Source organism: Pteronotus mesoamericanus, unplaced genomic scaffold (assembly GCF_021234165.1).
Source record: "Pteronotus mesoamericanus isolate MK-2021 breed Mesoamerican mustached bat unplaced genomic scaffold, CSHL_Meso_final contig_40, whole genome shotgun sequence".
NCBI classification, from domain to species: Eukaryota; Metazoa; Chordata; class Mammalia; order Chiroptera; family Mormoopidae; genus Pteronotus; species Pteronotus mesoamericanus.
In genome coordinates, this window is record NW_026555150.1 from 9,644,735 (window position 1) to 9,653,732 (window position 8,998).

Below are 8,998 nucleotides of genomic sequence, written 5' to 3' on the forward strand. Positions count from 1 at the left end.
CTCTTCCCGCACAGTGGTGACTATGAAAAAGAGAAGGAGTCGGGACTCCCCGGTTCCTCCTCCCGTTCTTTCCCCAATGCCTCCGTCTCCAGTCTCTCCTCAGGGCTCTCCCAGCCAGTCTGCACTTAGACCCCCAGCTCACATGCACACAAAAGGCAGGTTAATTGATTCCCTTATGCCTGAACGAGATGGTAGCAGCAGAGTGGGAGATGCGTTATCACCGGGGCTCCACCGGCCGGGCGCCGTCTCAGTTCTTTTCACAAAGTTTTCCTCACCAGTCTTTTCCCAAGCACCAGCCCACCCTGCTGCTGCCTCTACCCAGAGATCAAGGAGGGTGGCTGCCACTGCAATTTTTGCGTTGGCCCTTTCAATGTCTCTTTGCATCCCCAGCCACCTGTCTCTGGCAGAGAGCGCCCCTAAGCTTTTCGGGTTGCGTTTTGTCTGTATTTTCCTGGTTTTAGCTGCTGTAGTTTAGAGGTCCCTGTTTATGATTCAGACCCCGTTCTTCTCAGGGAGCTAACTGGCCGTTTCAATGTCCCTCTGGTGCTAGTGCCCGTGTGCACCCAGCCCACCCTCTTGAGCCTCTACCACACTTCTCATCCGTTGGGATGTGTGAGAGTTGAAGCCACTGTCTGTCTGTGGCTCCAAGGCTCCTCTCCCACTATAGTTCCATTGTTTTCCAGGTGATTACTCCACTATTTAGTCACAATTCCAATTTGGTCTTGGGAGGAGGAAGTCAGCGTGACTCCCATTCACTCCTCCGCCATCTTTCCTCTCCATTTTTTTGAATTCTTGTTTCTTCATTTTGTTCTGGTTGGATGTTTATTTCTTCCTTCTGTTCCAAATCATTAATTTGAATCCCAGTTTCATTCCCTTCACTGTTGGTCCCCTGCATATTTTTCTTTATTTCACTTTGTATAGCCTTCACTTCTTCCTTTATTTTGCATGCATACTCAATCATTTCTGTGAGCATCCTGATTACCAGTGTTTTGAACTCTGCATCTGATAAGTTGGCTATCTCCTCGTCCCTTAGTTATTTTTCTGGAGTTTTGATGTGTTCTTTCATTTGGGTCATAATTATTTTTCTTGGTGTACCTGTTGCATTGTAAGGGGTGGAGCTTAGGTATTCACTATGGCGGGGCAACCCACTTTACTGCATTGTGGTGCTGTACATTGGGGAGGAGTCAGAGAGGGAATAACGCTACTTGCTCAGCTCATGCCCTGCTTTCAGTCACTTCCCCCACTACCTACAAGCAAATTAGTCCCTTCCGGTGCTGATTCCCAGGTGGGTGGTTTTGTGTACTTTTTAGGACCAAGACCCTCCAACAGACTGTCCTGTGAGACTGGGAGTTTCTCCCACTGCTGCAACCCCCACAGATTTTTATAGCCAAAGGTTTTGAGGCTTTATTTCCCCAGGTTGATACCATGGGTTGCACATTTTATCTCGCTCCCCAGTGGTTCCTCCCATTTTATCCACACACGAATGTGAGACTGCCTGGTCTGCCAGCTGCTCCCTTGCTGTACATACTCTTCACCCTGGCTGCCCATCTCCACCCCTCCTACCAGTCTGGATGAATGTTTCTTCTTTACCTCTTTTGTTGTCAAACTTTCATACAATTTGATTTTCTGGAAGTTCTGGTTGTTTTTGTTTTTTAATTGGTTGTTGTCCTTCTTTGGGTTGTGCAAGGATGCAAAGCATATCTACCTACACTTCCTTCTTGGCTGAAAATTTTTTTTTTAAAAAAACCAAAACTGAAACCCAGTTTTGATCTCTAATCAGATTAAGGTAATCTATCCCTATCTTGAGTGCTTGTTAGTGTAAAAACATAAATTCTCTCTGGAAGAAGGTGACAACAACAAATACCTCAAATTATCTCTTCATCTTTTTATATGGTGTCCAACATTCAATCACTAATAATGAAGCATGCAAAAGACAACCACTGACTGAAAATCAAGATAAAGATAGGCAATAGATAGAGACCCATAGAAGATCCAGATATTAGAATTCTTAGACATAGACTTTAAAATAATAGTATGGTTTTACTTTCAGGGGCATGTTTATTGTGTTTGAGATGATCTATCAGATGCTTTTTCTGCTACAAAGGGTAAAAGAAATTCTACTCATTCCAAACTGACAAAGGTAAAAGGTGAAACATTTTTCACAACAACATTTACCACATACTTGGAAATAGATCTGGGTTTAATGAATACAAATGACATAATCCCTAGTCACCTATGGCTACTTTTATATCTTTATACAGATAACAAATTAAGCTAAAATGCACTATGGTATATGATAGCCTTCAGGACCAATACCCTTAGAATATCACAAAATAAATTTTGATATCTTAAAGAAGCCAGGCTTGCAGGTAGGCACTTTAAACAACTAATCTACAGCTAAGAAGTTCTACTATTGATAGTATTTACCTTTTTGAGGTGCCTCCCAGCTTCCAAAGGATAAAAACAGAGAGTAGAATCAGTATAACATATATTCAGAAATCTGTATTGTAAGTTTGCAGCAAAGTGAGAAGTTTCCTTTTACTCCTTCACCCTGCATACAAATTATGTGAATTATGTCACATATCTCTTGGTCCACTGTCTGGCGATCTTGTCATGTTCTGCCCTCTTGGTCAAAAACTGAGTGGCTATGCTTTCAACCAGAGGATGTGCAGGGTTGTAATCTGTCAAAAGAGAACAAATCAATGGCAAAACCTTTGAAACAGTCGAAGCAGGACTTCAGTTGTCTTTAAGAATGTCCAGACAGCTGACCCATTGACTGTTGATGTTGTAGTGGTAGATTCTGGTACAGAAAGTAACCTTTGGTGGCTTAAATGGATAACTGGATGAAAATGTTATATCTAGAAAAAACATACCACCTTCATGTAGAGAACCTGGAGCAAGTATAGCCCATCTCTATTAATAAATGTTATATCCTTTAGACCCAGTTAGGAGGATCAAGAGTTATTTCAGATAGCTCCCTCTGAATTCTTGTAGCACTAGTGGAAAACTTAGCAGTGGTTTCGTTACAGAGTTTGGTGTTTTTCTTCTGCTGGGTGAAAGGTTTTCTTTCTTTTTATTCTTCAGGCACTGGAGCAGCTGGGTTTCACTTGTATGCATTTGAATTACTACTGCTGGTGCTGGCGCTCTCATCATCAGACCTTTGCCTAAGCCTAGAGGGCTCTGGTAGCAGAGTCTAGGAGTCAGAGCTCAAAACTGTTAAGATTAAAGACTGAGAAAGTGTCACAGATTAGAGGAGACTAAGGAGACAGGATGATTAAAAACAATGTGGTATTGTAGATTGGATCCTGAAACAGAAAAAGAACACTAATGGAAAAAAGTAGTGAAATATGAATAAAATCTGAAGTTTAGTTAATGATGTGGCACTGAATATCTTAATTTCAACAAATAATAGCATTGGGGGAAATTAAAATTAAGGGAAATTGAAACTGGGTATATGGGAACTCTCTGTATAATACTTGCAACTTTCCTGTAAATCTAAAATTATTCCAAAATAAAAAGTTTATTTAAAACAGACTTCGTAACACACTTATGGATACAGAGAGCAGACTGATAGTTGTCAGAGAGGTGTGGATTGGGGTTTAGGTAAAAACGTGAAGAGGTTAAAAGTACAATTTGGTAGTTAAAAAATAGTCATGGGGATGTAAAATACAGCATGAAGAATATAGTCAATATTATTGTGATAAGTATGTACAGTGCCAGGTGAATACTTGAAATACTGGGGAAACCACTTTGTAAAGTATGTGATTGTCTAACCATTATGCTGTACACCTAAAACTAATACAAAATAATAGCGAATGTAAACTATAATTGAAAAATAAAATTTAAAAAAGATTGCTCATTCAATTCTAGGTCAGAGCACATATCTAGGTTGTGGGCCCGGACCCCAGTTGGGGCGCATGCAAGAAGCAATAGATCGATGTTTCTCTCTCACATTGATGTTTCTCTCCCTCTATTTCTCCTTGTCTTACCCTCCCTCTAAAAATAAATAAATATATATACACATACATATGCACATAAAATTTAAAAAGAAAGACACTTCTCACATATTTGTAGGAATATTAGTATTAGAGGAAAATGTTTCACTTCACAGCAGAACACAAGCACATTTACATTTTTCATTTTTTTCTATTAAAGTTTACATTCAATATTATTTTGTATTAGCTTCAGGTGTATATTTGCATTTTGCTGTTGTGTTATTTTAACTACCTGCCCCAAGAATCCTATGGAGGAGTCAGCTTGACTGTCCTTGCAGACCTTCTCCAAGCCTTACACATTATCACACATATTACCATGGTTTATACACTGAAAGGGGAATTAAGCTATTCTATGTTTCTCTGCTACTTGTCATATCACTGCAGAGACCTGCTAGGTAAGGAATTATAGCTTCACTTGTGTTCATAATATTCCATTTAAAAAATAATGGCTGGTGTGGCTCAGTGGATTGAGTGCCGGCCTGCAAACCAAAGGGTCTCTGGTTCGATTCCCAGTCAGGGCACATGCCTGGGTTGCTGGCCAGGTCCCCATTTTGGGGACAGGGTGCAAGAGGCAACTATGCATTGATGTTTCTCTCCCTCTCTCCCCCCATTCTCCACTCTAAAAATAAATACATTTAAAAAAATTAAAAAAGTAAAACAAACTTCATAAATCCAAAAGTACATAACTTCATAAATACAAAAGGGGAAAATAAAACAAAGAGCAGATATCACAAATAAGAAACAGAGATGACAGAGATAAACTTAAATGTATCAATAATTCCATTAAATGTAATTGAATTAATTCTTCAATTAAAGAAACAGCCCAACTATATGAAAAATTCAACCATATGCTTCTTGCAAGAGACACATTTTAATTTTTACATGTGCATATACTTTTGTTATAATTATGGCTGTTAGCTGAATGAAAACAAAAAATAGCTAAATAATAGCTACAAATATTTCAAAAAATAGAAGAACATTGGGTAAGTTATGATACAATTTTTGAGTACTCAGGCAATAAAAGTGTATTATATTTTTGTACCAATTGCAAATAAAAAGTAAACAATGAAATCAGGGAGATTAAAGGTCGAAAGGATCCTCAAACACATTCACTCTGATTTAAATTTTAGACAAAGGGTCTGAGAATAGAAAAAAAAACATATACACCTTAACAGTCTTTATTTAATGACTTCCAATTAAAACATTTTTCTGAAGGCATTAAAGGCATTTAAATCCTTATTGTAGATTATGTATCATCTCTTCTTTGACTATGAGATATGTACTTTTATTAACTAGAGACATCAGTGACTTCAGTTTCTGAGACCAGCCATTTAATAAATTATTTGGATCCTTGGGTCTCTGGAAGTTGATAATTCCTGCAAACCTGTCTACTTTAACAAAGATGGAAGAGACACATTTTATTTTCTTTTTAATTTTAATTTTAATTTTTGATTTTAGAGAGAGGGGAAGGGAGGGGAAAAGGGAGAGAGAGAAACATCAATGTGAGAGAGAAACACCAACTGGTTGCCTTCCATACATGCCCCAACTTGGGACCAAACCCACAACCCACCCATGTGCCTTGACCAGGAATCCAAATGGTGACCTTTTGGTTCACAGGACGCTGTCCAACCAACTGAGCCACACCAGCCAGAGCAGAAGAGACACATTTTAAATGTAAGGATATAAAATGGTAAAATAAACAAATGGCAAAATGATATACCACGCAAACAATAAACAAAATAAATCAGGATAACTAAAGGGTCCAGTACAAAAAACACCCCTTTTTATTACAAAATCAGAAGCCTGTAATTCTGTAATGTAACAATATCACACTCAGGCACACCATTTGACATTTTAGGTGAAATGTTCAAATTAAGACTATAAATTATTGCATCCATATTATTGCCCTATCAACCACACTCAAGCAAGTATTACTTCTGCCAGACCCTGTATATAAATATCTTGAAAATGTCACTTCTTAATTTCCTTTAGTTCTCTTACACTTCTGAATCCACTTCATTTGTTGAAGGGAGAGGAAGGGAGAAGGCAAAACTATCTACTGTATAGGTACATTGTGAAATTTCATTCAGGTAAAATGTAAAAGCACCTGGAATGTAATAGGCATTCAACAAACTTCAGTGTTTTTCCTCTTTGTTACTTGTCTTACAGATGTAGGTGCTTTGCAAGATGTAGGTTCTATCTTATACACCTGTTCTTGGTGTCATCTCCTCCCATAGTTTTCACTGTCTCCTATATGCAAGGACTGTATTTCCAGTTTCTTCCTTACTATTAATCTTCAAAATGTCTTTTCAGCTGCCCCCTAAATATGCATAAATCCATCTGGATGTCCCCCAGACCTCTAATCAGACACCAACTACTGTCATTTAAACTCCGCTTGATACCCCTCCAATGGGTGATCTCTTTTTAGCTGTTATATCCCCAGTGAGTAAAATAATGCCCAACACCTAGTAGATACCTACTCAAATCATATATTGAATGAATTAACCTGTCGTCTCCTCCTTGTCTTCATTGCCATGGATGCAATCCAAGCCTTCATTATCTTTCCAATTGCACAATCATGTTCTTAGCTCCTGAACTAGTTTCTCTGCCTCTAGGAATTCCAGTTCCCATTGTCTTCTTTCCAATCCATCCTGTACACTTCCTGCCACAAGTTAAATTGTGAAAAGTCTAAAAAACAGATCCAAAATTTTCCCTTGTCCTTCATAATATAGCCTCAATTTATCCTTTTAGTCTATTCTATCCCTTCCTCACTCTCAAAAATTCCTACTTTCTCTATTTTCAGCACACACACTTTTTTAAAATTTCAAATTCCAAGTGTCCATTGAGAAGTGTGTGTGTATAAAATCAATTAACTTTTGTATATTAACCTTGTATCCTGCAATTTTGCTACAATTTGCTTTTTTCTAGTTCCTAAAGTGGAACCTTAGATTATTTATTTTAGATCTTCCTTCTATTCTAATATATGCAAAGTGGAAGCTTCTATTGCATCCTATAAAAAAATAACTATATAAATGTCAGACAGAATAGACTTTAAGGGAATCTGCACTACAGAGATAAATAAAGATGTTTCATAATTAGAAAATATTTGTTTCAACAGAAAATTATAACAATCTAAAATTTACATATACCTAATAGCATAGAAAATATATACAGTAAAAAATAACAAAAGTAAGAGAATAAAGAAATTCACAATCAAGTTAGTAGATTTATATGCATTTCTCCTAGTAATTGGTAGAAAAAACAGGTAAAAAAAATTGAGAATCATTGAACATGATCAACAGAGATGACTTACTGAATACAGAACACTATACACAAAAATTGAAGGTTATACATATGCTCTATCAAATAAAAGTGAAACATTCACCAACATTTACCATACTATAGGCTATAAAGCCAGTGTTTTTAAAAAAGATTTTATTTATTTACTTCTTAGAGAGAGAGGAAGGGAGGGAAAAAGAGAGGGAGAAAAACATCAATGAGTGAGAGATACATCAGTTGGTTGCCTCTTGCATGTCCCCAACTGGAGAAACTGGCCTGCAACCCAGGCATGTGTCCAGACTGGGAATTGAACCTGGGACCTTTTGGTTTACAGACCGGAGCTCAATCCACTGAGCCACATGAGCCAGGGCCAGTCTTTTTTAATTATATTTTTAAGATATTTTAAAAATTTTAATTATATTTTTAAGTCTTTTAAGATTGTTTTTTAAGATTGTGCCTATTTATTTATTTTTAGAAAGAGAGGAAGAGAGGGAGAAAGAGGGAAAGAAACACCAGTTGGTTGCCTCTTGCAAGCCCCCAATGGGGGACCTGGCCTGCAACCCAGGCATGTGCCCTAGCCAGGAATCTAACCGGTGACCTCTCAGTTCAGAGGCCAGCACCAATCCACTGAGCCACATCAGCTAGGGCTTTAATTATATTTTATTGATTATGCTATTAGAGTTGTCCCAACTTTTCCCCCTTTGCCCCCTTCCACTCAGCATCCCCCACTCCCTCAGACAATCCCCACATTGTTGTACATGTCCATGGATCATGCATACATGTTCTATGGCTCATCTATTTCCAATGCTGTACTTTACATCCCCATGACTATTCTGTAACTACCAATTTTTACTTCTTAATCCCTTCACCTTTTTCACCCATCTCCCCAGCCCCTTCCCATCTGGCAACCATCAAAACATTCTCTGTATCTATGATTTCTGTTCTGTTTGTTTGTTTATTTTGTTTTTTAGATTCAGTTGTTGATATATATATTTATTACCATTTTATTGTTCATATTTTTTGCCTTTCTCTTAAAGAAGACCCTTTGACATTTCATATAATACTGATTTGGTGGTGATGAACTCCTTTAGCTTTTTCTTGTCTGGGAACCACTTTATCTGTCCTACCATTCTAAATTATAGCTTTTCTGGGTAGAATAATGTTGGTTTTAGGTCCTTTCTTTTCATCACTTTGAATATTTCTAGCCAATACCTTCTAGCCTGCAAAGTTTCTTGTGAGAAATCAGCTGACAGTCTTATGGGGGTTTACTTCTAGGTAACTAACTGCTTTTCTCTTGCTGCTTTTAAGATTCTCTCTTTGCTTTAAGCTTTGGCTTTAATTATGATGTGTCTTGGTGTAGGCCTCTTTGGGTTCATCTTTTGGGGAACTCTCTGTGCTTTCTGGACTTGTATGTGCATTTCCTTCACCAAGTTAAGGAAGTTTTCTGTCATTATTTTTTCAAATAGGTTTCCAATTTCTCGCTCTCTCTCTTTTTCCGGCACCTCCATTATGTGAATGTTGGTATGCTAGAAGTTGTCCCAGAGGCTCTTTACATTATCTTCATTTTTTTGGATTTTTTTTCTACTTACTGTTCTGATTGGTTGTTTTTTGCTTCCTTATATTCCAAATCATTGATTTGATTCTCAGCTTCATCCACTGTACTGTTGATTCCCTGTAAATTGTTCTTTATTTTAATTAATGTATTCTTCATGTTCTGACTGGAT

The 8,998-nt window shown here is 37.6% G+C and overlaps 1 pseudogene; it reads right to left on the reverse strand.

Moving 5' to 3' along the window:
- Positions 1 to 2,571: 2,571 nt before the first annotated feature.
- On the reverse strand, positions 2,572 to 8,782 carry LOC129073338 (ubiquitin-conjugating enzyme E2 E3-like; annotated as a pseudogene).
- Positions 8,783 to 8,998: the final 216 nt, after the last annotated feature.